General features: G+C 41.4%; 1 protein-coding gene across 3 annotated transcripts in view; it reads right to left on the bottom strand.

Moving 5' to 3' along the window:
- LOC130306782 (thioredoxin-like) overlaps positions 1–13,435 on the bottom strand; it is a 142,580-nt gene that overhangs the window by 48,325 nt on the left and 80,820 nt on the right. The window contains exon 1 of one of the 3 annotated variants that reach the window (XM_056552130.1): positions 12,873–13,005. The exons of 1 other annotated variant lie outside the window; for it this stretch is intronic. The gene's annotated coding sequence lies outside the window, so the exon portion shown is untranslated. Of the gene's footprint in view, positions 1–12,839; positions 13,006–13,435 lie in introns of those variants that run through there. One more of the 3 variants, XM_056552129.1, reaches the window with a different exon arrangement.

The raw sequence follows: 13,435 nt of genomic DNA, 5'->3' as shown, positions 1-13,435 counted from the left end.
ATGAGGGGGGGATGTAACTGCATATACCTATGGGAAAGAGGGGGGGGTGTAACTGCATATACCTATGGGAAAGAGGGGGGGTGTAACTGCATATACCTATGGGAAAGAGGGGGGGGTGTACCTGCTTATACCTATGGGAAAGGGGGGGGAGGAAACTCTGCCTATACCTATGGGGAAAGGGGAGGAAGGGAGGGGGTAACTGCCTATACCAATGGGGAAGAGGGGGGGGTAACTCTGCCTATACCAATGGGGAAGAGGGGGGTAACTCTGCCTATACCAATTGGGAAGGGGGGGGGGATCTGCCTATACCTATGGGAAAAAAGGGGTTTAACTCTGCCTATACCTAAGGGGAAAGGGGGGGGGACTCTGCTGCCTATACCTAAGGAGAAAGGAGGGGGGGTTAACTCTGTTCCTATACCTATTGGGAAGGGGGGCTAACTAACTTTATACCTGGATGCCTAACTAGTTACCTACATACCCAGCTACCTACCTATGTACATACCTGGCCTCCATACATGGCTGCCTAACTACCTAGCTAGCCCCCTACCTACCTAACTTGTCACCTACCTACATATCTGGTTACCTGATCTACCTACCTGGTTACCTATTTACCTGGCTACCTACCTACCTGCCCATTTACTGTGCAGGACACCAAGGAGGGCATTATTATAGTTTGTGGGTCTATAGATTGTGTAGAGGAGGGGAGGGCACTGGAAAAATGCAGAGTCTGACATGTTTTTCCTGCAGATGTTAAGAGATCCACATGGCGGTCTTATCCGGATGGAGAAGAAAAGGAAAGAGGACGCCGCTGATCAGAAAATACGTAATTGTGAGTCCCAAAATGTAACTGTAATCACTTATATGGTATACACATCCTGTGTACAGCTGATATCTACCGCCATATGGTCCTGTATATAATCACTTATATTGTATACAGATCCTTTATAGTATACTGGTCTGTGTATAGTGGTTTAATTCAGTACAGTATGGTGGTATTATCCAGTTATTGTGTGTGGTATATATTTACTCCTTGTATACCAGTATCATTGATCATGGAAATTTACCTATGTTAAAGTGTTTCTTATATATATAAATTTTTGTATATTGTGTGTGGGATTTAGGTGGAATAGGAGCATGGCAGAAGATTGACGAGCTGGCTGCAGAGCCAAGTAGGGGCCCTTGCTTTTTTTTGGTCCATGGGCCCTGAGTGTTGTCAGTCCGCTCCTGGGAGGGGGTAAATAAAGGGGGGGGGGAGGGGGTGTAATTAAGGGGGGGGGGGTGCCAAACAAAGGGTCCGCCCCGATGCCAAATGCTCTAGGTACGCCCCTGGGTATGCCAGCACCACAGCTCTGTCACAAAATGTTTGGGCATAAAAAAAAACAACAAAAAAAACTGTGCACATAGCCTCATGGTACTCCTACATGTTCCAGCAAAAACTAGATGTGAATGATAATGGGAGAGGAAGTATAAAAATACAAATCCAAACCAAATCATGTAGATTTTGCAGTGAATTGGCCATTGTTCATCTGGGAGATGAACATGTTAATATTTAAAAGATTAAAAAAAAGTTAATGCACTTCTCTTCCAGAGTTTTGGATTTTGCTGCAGATCTTTCATGTGTTTTGACTTTCTCATTGAAATCACTGGGAAAAAATTACAGTAAATCTGACATAACAATGGACATGCTGCAGATTTAAAATCCACACCACACGTCAATTTTTGCTTAAGAGTTTCTACTTTTTATTTTTTTACATTTTTACTTTCATGTTTTTTTTTATGTTTCTTAGGTCTGACTTTTTAACATTTTTACTTTCATGTTTTTTTTATGTTTCTTAGGTCTGACTTTTTTAACATTTTTACTTTTATGTTTTTTTTTTATGTTTTATATTTTTATACATTTTACCTCTTAAATTTAGTCACTCTTTACTGCAGTTTGAGAATAAAAAGATGTGTGTGCACTTGCTACCACTAGGGGGCAGTGTTGTCATAAATATATTTGTTTTTTCCCTACATATATACAATAGGTTTAAATTCCAAAAACTTTCTCTATCCCTGGCTGGAAAATTCTCACAGGTCACTTGTAAAAATTGTGACTATATGCTGTTAAAAAATTAGTAAAAAAAATAAACTTTACAAGATATTTTTGTCTGTGTTGCTCGGATTTTGTTAAAAGGCCATCCAATCAAATGAGCTTCTGCAATGTAATAGGGACATGAGAGTTTATATTCTATCAACATCTCCCAGAGATTTCTGAAAATCTGTCTACATTCTGGGCATGCTGCTATTGAAATAATAACCATTCGCTCAGAATATTGTCAAATTATTAGTAGCAGTGTTTAGGTGTAAGTGTTCTAAAGAGTCCTTTTATTCTGGAAGTAGACATTTAAAAATGTTATTATTAATAATAATAATAATAATAATAATAATAATTTAGTTACTGTCAACAGATTCCGCAGCACTTTACTCAAAACTTTTGGGGATGCAAATAAAGACATGTATCAGACGTTATAATATTACACACTAAACATTTAACCCCTTAAGGACTCAGGGTTTTTCAGTTTTTGCACTTTCGTTTTTTCCTCCTTACCTTTTAAAAAACATAACCCTTTCAATTTTCCACCTAAAAATCCATATTATGGCTTATTTTTGGCGTCGCCAATTCTACTTTGCAGTGACATTAGTCATTTTACCCAAAAATGCACGGCGAAACGGAAAAAAAACATTGTGCGACAAAATCGAAGAACGCCATTTTGTAACTTTTGGGGGCTTCCGTTTCTACGCAGTGCATATTTCGGTAAAAATTATGCCTTATCATTATTCTGTAGGTCCATACGGTTAAAATGATACCCTACTTATATAGGTTTGATTTTGTCGCACTTCTGGAAAAAATCATAACTACATGCAGGAAAATTTATACATTTAAAAATGTCATCTTCTGACCCCTATAACTTTTTTATTTTTCCATGTACAGGGCAGTTTGAGGACTAATTGTTTGCGCCGTGATCTGAAGTTTTTATCGGTATGATTTTTGTTTTGATCGGACTTTTTGATCACTTTTTATTAATTTTTTTATGGTATGAAAAGTGACCAAAAATGCGCTCTTTTGGACTTTGGAATTTTTTTGCGCTTACGCCATTGACCGTGCGGTTTAATTAATGATATATTTTTATAGTTCGGGCATTTACGCAATACCACATATGTTTATTATTATTTTTTTTTATGGGTAAAGGGGGGTGATTCAAACTTTTCTTAGGGAAGGGGTTAAATGACCTTTATTAACACTTTTTTTTTTACTGTTATAGGGACCTATAACACTGCACAGACTGATCTCCTATGCTGATCACTGGCGTGTATTAACACGCCTGTGATCAGTGCTATCGGCGCTTTACTGCTCCTGCCTGGATCTCGGAGCAGTCATTCGCCGACCGGACACCGAGGAGGTAGGTAAGGGCCCTCTTGGTGTCCTGCAAGCTGTTCAGGACGCCGCGATTTCACCGCGGCGGTCCCGAACAGCCCGACTGAGCAGCCGGGTCACTTTCACTTTCACTTTAGAAGCGGCGGTCAAAAGGGCCACCACTTCTAAAGGGTTAATACCGCACATCGCCGCGATCGGCGATGTGTGGTATTAGCCGCGGGTCCCGGCCGTTGATGAGCGCCGGGACCGACGCGATATGATGCGGGATCGCGGCGCGATCCCGCTTCATATCGCGGGAGCCGGCACAGGACGTAAATATACATCCTGCGTCGTTAAGGGGTTAAACAGGAGTTATGAGGGCCTTGTTCATGAGAGCTTAAAGGGGTACTCCACCCCTAGACATCTTATCCCCTACCCGCTGCTGGGGACCCCCGCAATCTCTCCTGCAGCACCGGCTTGTCATCAGCTGTCTAGGGGCAAAGTACCCCATAAAAGGAATACTGTAGTGCAAAATAAGTTATCCCCTAAACAAAGGATAGGGAATAAGTTATAGATTGCGTGGTTTCCAACCGCTGGGACCCCCAGCGATCTCCTGTACGGGGCCCTGGCAGGAAGGAAGGGGGTGTGTCCATCCCTGCATGATGCGGCAGCCAACACGCCACTACATGATTCCCATAGAGATAAATGGAGGGGTAGTGTCCGCCGCCACGTCATGAGGGGACGGAACGCTCCTTTTATGCAGACTGCCGGGGCCCAGTACAGGAGATCATGAGGTCGGACCCCCCATGATCTATAAATTAGCCCCTATTCTTCAGTATTTTAGTTACTTTGCACTACAGTATTCCTTTAAAGGGGTACTCCAGTGGAATTTTTTTTTTCCAATCAACTGATGCCAGAAATTTAAACAGATTTGTAAATTAATAGTATTTAAAAATCTTAACCCCCTTCAGTACTTAACCCCTCAGCTGCACTATGCTCCACAGGAAATTCTTTTCTTTTTGAATTTCCTTTCTATCTGACCACAGTTCTCTCTGCTGAAACCTCTTTCCATGTCAGGAATTGTAATGAGCGGCAGGAGCCATATTCGAATTTGCAATATTTCGCAAATATATGGACAAATATTTGTCCTATGTTCGCAAAATTTGCATATTTGCTGTGTTCGTTCCCTTTTTTTCCATATGAAAAGTCGTAATGAAATTCGGATAGTGCGCATGCGCGATTATACCTTTCACCTAAAAGAAGGGAGAGATCATTGTCCTCTGGAAGTGCCAATATTTGTGAATATTTGCATATTCGCATATACTAAATATTCGCGCTCCACACCGACTCACACAGTAGATAATATTGGAACCTTCTTTGGACCATAGCAGGAAGCAGGGAGGGATGATCACTTTTTTTTTTTTACACACTAAACATCATTATTGTAAAAAAAAAATTACTTTTTTCTCTGCACAGCAGTGCTCTCGGCCACCCAGCTTTGCAGGGAGCCACAGTCCAACCAATGCACTTGAATGGACTACAATCCACTTGATTCACTTTAATGGAGTTGGGCTGCAATGCTCCTGCACAAGACTGCTGGGTGTCACTGTGTGGAGGAACAAGGTAAAGGTGCCCCGGTGCTGCATAAAGTTTTGTCATGTACTAGTGATACTCCATCCCCTCGTGAGATAGAAATACTTTAAACATGTATAGATATTATATGAATACTGTAAAAAAAATCCTTAAACCACCCAATGCAAAAATGTGTGATGTAGGACATTGTAGAGTGAGTATAATCAGTTTGGTGGGAAGAAGGATTTTACACATTCCTGTTGTGGGCACTTGGAAAAGTCTGCCCGCATGTCTCAATTACATATGGGAATGTAAACATGACTGGATTTTCCCTTTACACTAACCATGTACAAAATCAAATTTTGGTTTGCTTTGGTGATTTGGCTCGTGTACCCCAAAACATGCTAAAGTTATAGAATTTCTTATGAAATTGGCCTCTATTTGTACAATAATAGATTTATTTCCTTGCAGGAAAAATAGAATAGTGTGTGTATATTTCCTACAGTTATGTAATATCTGTTCATGTCATAGGAATAATGAGAAAAAATGAGAATTCACTGATGCACATGCATAAAACATGTTGCCTTTGCTTACTGCGATATTTGTTTTGGCTGGTAATAAAATATTTGTGATTTTTACTGTAAGAAAGCTGACCCTGAGGGTATGTACACACACAGAAAAAAAAAACATTTCCTTTTTTTTACCGTAATCGGCTGAAAATATGGTCGTAAATAAAATATGGCTGTTTTTTTCACGGTCAGCTATCCTTTCTATTTTACTCAGTCGCAATGTTCTGGCCTTGAGTTGACAGGACTTTGTCATCTGCAATGAAAGCTTCAGTCAAATGTTTTTATGTTCCTTCTGTGCAGTTATTGCTATTAGCAAAGGAAAGGTAATTGACATTTACAAGCGTATTTGTTGTTTCACTAGTAGAAGGTCAAACCCAGCTAGTCCATGTTCCTGCAGCCACCATAAATCTCTATAAATACACCTTAAAAACATCAAAACAGCATAGATTGCCTGCTATAATTGTACTGCAAAAGTAGATTTATTCAAAGAAGTACAGAATTCTGTTAATCTTTAGAATTGATTCCATCCAAGCCATATTATAGCCTGGAGATCCACTGTAGAAACAGTAGATCCATTATGTTAATTCATAATATGTATCAGTGTCTGAATGGTCTTGTGTATCTGCCATTTAGTCAACAGCTGTGGTCGCCGCCTGGCGCTACGCCAGTGTCAGGTTAGGGACCCACTCTGAATAGGTGGCCTTGACGTGGCGAGTGGACTTGTACTTTTTGATCAAAATGTATACTAACAACCTGTTAGTTTTTGAAATGATGCTGAGAAGCAAGTAGATCAAATTACAAATGGTGGATGTGCGGCTGTGTTTCCCTCTTTGTGTTGCACATTTGTAGTCTCTCCCAGCCTGCACTCCGCTCCACCCATTTGACCCAGGCATTTTTAATTAGCAGGAAACTGCATAAGGGTTTCCTCCTACCATTCTCCCAGCCCTCTGGCAGTGAGCACATGGTAGGTTTCATACTGGTGTGGTTCTCTGTGGCAGCCATTGTTTCTGTGATGCTTTGTCTGTGGGGTGGAGTGGCCCAGAGCCAGGGGCTTGGTCAGGCAGTAGTGGGGCTGCCTGGCAACTGGGTCACTCCCCCCGTTGGGCATGTGGACTCGGAGGCAGTGGTCACCGCCGGGCAATACGCCAGTGTCAGGTTAGGGACCCACTCTAACGAGGTGGCCTTGACGTGGCGAGTGGGCTTGTACTTTTTGATCAAAATGTATACTAATAACATGTTAGTTTTTTAAATTATGCTGAGAAGCAATCAGATCAAATTACAAATGGTGGATGTGCGGCTGTGTTTCTCTCTTTGTGTTGCACATTTATAGTCTCTCCCTTCTTCCATGGCCAGCACTCCGCTCCACCCATTTGGCCCAGGCGTTTTTAATTAGCAGGAAACTGCATAAGGGTCCACCCTCACTAAGGGTCCACCCTCACTTCCTGTATTTGGACTCCTCATAGAGACACACATGTAATAGCTGCAGGGACAAAAACATACACATTTTTTAACCAATGTATATTACAAATATACATATGCAGTAATGGTATTATCTACATTATATCAAAAGACAAAGCTTGTATATGAAATGCACATCGTGTGTTCTGGGAGAGGTGGCACACTGGTTTCATGTTCAGTTGACAGGTAAACTGTATGTCTATTGAATTTAGTTCTTTGGCTCTTTGATTTGTATATGTTTTATTTATATATGGGCCTCTCTGATACTGTTTACTTGAGATGTGTATATATTTTTTCTGAGCCCACGGCTCTACACTATTTTTTTGTTAACTTGGACTGCTCCATTTAGTATTAATTCATAAGTGTATGGTTGATGAATTTCTTTCAGCGTCAAACCACTATTGTTTTCTGGTTTGTTGCATTGTCTCCTTTTTTTTAAATCTGTTTTTAATTTATTGTGTCCATGTGTTGTTTATATAGTCATTAATACAGATACTGTCATTGTATTCATTATGAATTTATTTTGGTCCTGCATAGCTATACTGTATAACAATAGGTTTTAAGTAAGTAGCATGGTAGAAGATGTCTAAATGAAGGACAACCATTTTGAGCTTCTAGACTCAAAGTAGTCAATTGAGATCTGTGCAAAAGTAGAGAAAGTGTCATATGGTGTAATATTCAGCTTGTTCGGAACTTCTGCATTGGTTAATATTTGGTTAATATTTGTGATTTGACACACAGAACTGAGTTGTCCAAGTACCCCATTACAACTGACTTAAGCAGGGCTGGACTAGAACCAAAAATAGGCCCGGCCATTTTAGACTAAGCAGCCCATTTCGGTCATATGGGAGGGCAAAATGTTAATCATAGTTGGGCATAATACAGTAAACAATAGGAAAAAAATAAGATATATAAGCCAATTCCCCATGATAAATACGTGTACCTCTATGTAAATCATATAGCTACCAAATAACAAGGGTACATATGGAGGAATATTATCACCATACATATTACTATTGTACTGTTACTAACCAAATCCTATATACTGAGGCCAATATTACCAATAATAACCGTCCAATAATAACCATATATAAGGAAAAATATTATCACCATACATGTGACTATGATACTGTTACTGACCAAATTCTGTATACTGACCAATATTACCAATAATACCAGTATACAAGGAGGAATATTATTACCATACATATTACCATCATACATTTTAGGATCTGTACTTTTCCAAACAGAAATAATAACCCTTTTAGTGTCCTACACAGTAGAGTGGGTAGATAAGTGTGTTGGGGAAGAGATAGGTCCCTCCCCCATTAACCCCTTAAGGACTCAGGGTTTTTCCGTTTTTGCACTTTAGTTTTTCCTCCTTACATTTTAAAAATCATAACCCTTTCAATTTTGCATCTAAAATTCCATATTATGGCTTATTTTTTGTGCCACCAATTCTACTTTGTAATGACATTAGTCATTTACCAAAAAATCCATGAAGAAACTGAAAAAAATAATAATTTTGCAACAAAATCTACGAAATAATGCCATTTTGTAGCTTTTTAGGGCTTCCGTTTCTACACAGTACATTTTTACTGTTGGAAAACATCATAACTACATGCACGAAAATGAATATGTTTAAAATTGTCATTTTGACCCTCATAACTTTTTTATTTTTCCGTGTACGGGGCGGTATGAGGGCTCATTTTTTGTGCGGGGAACGTTTTAGCGGTACCATTGTTGTAGTGATAGGACTTTTTGATTGCTTTTTATTCATATATTCATGATATAAAAGTGACCAAAAATATGCTATTTTGGACTTTGGAATTCTTTTGCGCGTACGCCATTGACCGTGCGGTTTAATTAACAATATGTTAATATAATTCGGACATATCTGCATGCGACGATACCACATATGTTTATTTTTATTGACAGTTTTTTTTTTTTTATGGGAAAAGGGGGGTGTTTCTTACTTTTATTAGGGAAGGGGTTAAATGATCTTAATTAACTTTTTTTTCACACTTTTTTTTTGCAGTGTTATAGACCCTCTAGTGGCTATTGCACTGCACACACTGATCTGCTACACAGATCATTGCCTTGCATTAACATGACAATGATCAGTGTTATCGGCAGGCGAATGCTCAAGCCGGGATTTCCGGCTTGGAGCATTCAATCGCCAATCGGACACACAGGAGGGAGGTAAGGCACCCTTCTGCTGCCTCCTAGCTGATTGGGACATTGCGATTTCACCGTGATGGTCCCGATCAGCCCGACTGAGCTGCTGGGAGTGTATTTTTGTTACTTTAGATGCGGTAATCAACTTTGAACGCCGCGTCTAAAAGGTTAATAGCGCGCGGCACAACTATCGGTGCAGCACGCTCTTAGCCCAGGGTCCCGGCTTTCATTAGCTGCTAGGACCGACCCACTTTATAGACCGGGACCAGCACAGGGCGTACAGGTATGCCCTGCATCCTTAAGAGGTTAAGCAGTTAGGTTGCTTCAGTGGGTATACAGGTCCCTTCAAATAGTTTCCCCCATTAACTAGGTAGGTACTTCCTGTAGGTATCTGCCCCTGTAAATAGTTACTCTCTTAAGCTAGTTCAGTTAATTTAGGTAGTTGCAATGCAGCAGCCCCCTTTAGGTAGTTGTAGGTGCAGCAGCCCCATTTACGTAGTTTAGTGCAGCCACTATTGTTAAGATATAAAAAAAAATAAAAAATAAAAGCCTCCAGTATGTGCTCCAGTGCATGATGATGATGTTACTCATGCGCAGGAGCATAGAGTGCATAGGACGGACGCTTGGGCCTCTTGGCCTGAATTTAACTATAGGCGCGTCTATAAAACGTGCTTATAGTTAAATTTGACCTGGATCGGGCGGCTCACCGGTCAAATGCCCGTTAACCCCTTAAGGTCTGAACCCTTTTTCACCTTAAGGACTGAGCCCTTTTTCGCAATTCTGACCACCATCACTTTAAACGTTAATAACTCTAAAACGCTTTTTCCGAATATTCTGATTCTGAGACAGTTTTTTCGTGACATTTTCTACTTTATTTTGGTGGTAAATTTTCGGCGTTACTTGCATCCTTTCTTGGTGAAAAATCCCCAAATTTCATGAAAATTTTGAAAATTTTTGCATTTTTCTAACTTTAAAGCTCTCTACTTGTAAGGAAAATGGATATTCCAAATACATTTTATTTTTATTCAAAAATACAATATGTCCACTTTATGTTGGCATCATAAAATGGACATATTTTTACTGTTTGAAAAAATTAGAGAGCTTCAAAGTAGAGCAGCAATTTTCAAACATTTCATGAAAATTGCAAAATCTGAAGGGACAGATTTCATAGAACTACAACTCCCAGCATACCTGGGTGGTCTAGGCATGCTGAGAGTGGTAGTTTGGCAACATCTGGAGGGCTACCGTTTGGGCACCACTGTGACCCTCCAGATGTTGCAAAGCTACTACTCCCAGCATGCCCAGACAGCCTTTGGCTGTCTGGGCATGCTGGGAGTTGCAGTCCGGCCTTCCTAGTGGTTGCCACAGTAAAGATCACATTACTTTCATTTCTCCCCCCCACCGTCGATTCCCTACCTGAGCCGTGATCTCCAGTGGATGTCTGCGATGATCGCCGGGCCCAACTCATCTGGTCCTCAGGTAAAAGCCTCCATCTTCCCCCCCCCCCATTCTGCCCGACATCCAGTGGTGGGCAAAACGGGGGGGTTCAATGGCAACCCCCTGTCCTGCGCTGCCATTGGTCAGAACTCAGTTCTGACTAATGGCAGGGGATAGGAGGAGATCGCAGCACTGTGACCTCACTCCTATCCCTTAGGCTGATCGGGGCTGTCACTGACAACTCCGATCATACCTATTTTCCGGGTGATCGGGTCACCAGAGACCCGATCAGCCCGGAATTGGAGAAAATCGCATGTCTGAATTGACATGCGATTTTCTCCGATCGCCGACATGGGGGGGGGGGGGGGGAGTCTCAGGACCCCCCTGGGTGATGTGCCGGGGTGCCTGCTGAATGATTTCAGCAGGCATTCCGATCCGGTCCCCAACCGGCTAGCGGCGGGGACCGGAATTCCCACGGGCGTATCCATATGCCCTGCGTCCTTAAGGACTCGGGATGCAGGGTGTATGGATACGCCCTGCGTCCTTAACAGGTTAACATGACAATCATCAGTGTTATCAGCGGTCGATTGCTCCAGCCTGGATTTCAGGCTTGGAGCAATCAATCGCCGATCGGATGCGCAGGAGGCAGGTAAGGCACCCTTCTGCTGTGTCCTAGCTGATCAGGACATCGCGTGTTTACTGTGTTTGGATGTGTACCCACTGCATGGTATAGCCATGACATTAGCAGCAAGACAAGAGTTAAAGAGTACCTGTCATGATCTTGTTAAATTTTCTAATCCTCCCAGTTCACTGCCCCCTACATGATAAACCACCCCCTGCCTTCATTTTTATTTTAGTTTTCTACCTTGATATTGCTCTGTATTTTCTGCTCAGTCTCATTCACAGACTGGGAAGGGGTGTTCCACAGCAGGCGTGACATCATCTGAAGCCATACAGGGGAGAGCAGTTAAAGGGCAGCCCACAGCCCAGAGCAGTTAAAGGGGTACTCCGACGCTAAGACATCTTATCCCCTGTCCAAAGGATAGGGGATGAGATGCCTGATCGCGGGGGTCCCGCCACTGGGGACCCCCGTGATCTTCCACGCCGCACCCCGTTAGAACTATGCTCCGTCCTCGTGGTCGAGATGGACTCAGCCCGAGGACCTCCACAGGTGGGTGCTGCATGGTAGATCCCGGGGTTCCCCAGCGGCGGGACCCCTGCGATCTGACATCCTATGTTGCGGCTGAGACTTGCACCCCCCCCCCCATCAGCACTCCAGACCTCCAGACTGCTTTCCTGAGTCCAAAGTCTGTGCAAGAGATATGGGGAAATGTGCTCTGGACAAGTAGGGACACACCTACTGGCAGCTTTTTTAAACATAAATAAAACATATAAAACTTAATTTTTTTTAAACAAAGTAAAATAGAAAGATTTTTTTTATTTACCATAAGGAGTGCAATAGGCAATTTTTTTTTTAATGAGAGTGCCCATTTAAGGAAATTAATAGCCCAAAAGACTGCACTTTAATTTACAGTGGGGTCCACCACTAGAAAAGTTTACCATAATATCTACTCTTTCACTTTTTTGTTTGTTTCCAATACAGCCAATACTCCCAATTTATATATGCCATGTAACGAATAACTGTGTTGAGAACATAGCTTTGGATTCTCTACTGATCCAAACATGGCAGGACCGACCATATTAAATAATGTATATACCAGCTTAGTTTTGCATCATATAAACCTATCAAAAGAGACAGAAGAAACACCAAACATTCAGCCCGGTGACCTCCCCAAACTTTCATCTGCCTCTGAAGGCAACACGGCAGCCCTCAAAATGAAACAGAAAATTATATAAACGAAAACAGTATACAATCTGGTATAGATTTAATCCATTCTAATGAAACCAACAGAAATGGTATATACTGTACACATTCAATGCAGTCAAATTGAATAGAATATGATATCTAACACATGCATCCAAAGGAATGACGCCTGTACTGTGTGTCTGAAATTCCCCAACTTTGCATCTAGATTGAAGGCCTTGGGCCACTGCCCAGGATTCCAAATGTGATAGCAATTGGCATAATTCTGTCACCTGTTATTTGCCTAGTAAATAGACACATGTAGCATTGACATCACTTTTTATCACAATGCAGAACATATGACAAAAGCCATTTTAAAGATGATATGTAGTGATAAGGTTTCAGCCTTGAATAATGTCACTGTTACCCAGACATTGCAGATATTGTAGGAGCATGCCACCTGTGTGTATGCCGCCGAGATCAGATCTCCGAGTGTGACATGCCTGTCAGTGATGGCTATGTAATCGTATGCTCACATCTTCCTCTACCAGTGTGTTCCTCCATTTAGCAATAACGGCTGCAGAAGATTTCGGATAATCAAAGCAATTGCTCGCAGGCTTATTCTCAAAGCAGCATATCTAAGGAATGTCATTCATTGCCTGCCAAAATAATAAAGGTCCTGTGTTGTGGAGGCCTTGAGGTTACATTTGTTCATTATTACATTTTGAACTCTAACAAGGGGAGCGCGGCATCGGCGGTATGAGATTACTCATAGAGGTATGAGACATATTAAGGCTATTCAAAAATCAAGTAAAAATAACAGTATAAATAACAGCAAAGATTGTATTAACAGTGGTCACTTGTGAATCAAGGCCTAGTCATGGTTAAAAAAAAAACAATTAAGGAAATTAAAGTACAGAGTAGGGCATAGACCTTGTTCACACTTGCCTTTGAAGGTTGTGGTTTTTCATCTGCCTTTTTGTATAATGAATTATGCAGTCTGGAGTTCTATTCTATCTGTCA

The sequence above is a fragment of the Hyla sarda genome, chromosome 1, assembly GCF_029499605.1.
Source record: "Hyla sarda isolate aHylSar1 chromosome 1, aHylSar1.hap1, whole genome shotgun sequence".
Lineage (NCBI taxonomy): Eukaryota > Metazoa > Chordata > Amphibia > Anura > Hylidae > Hyla > Hyla sarda.
This window is presented reverse-complemented; position numbering and strand designations above follow the sequence as displayed.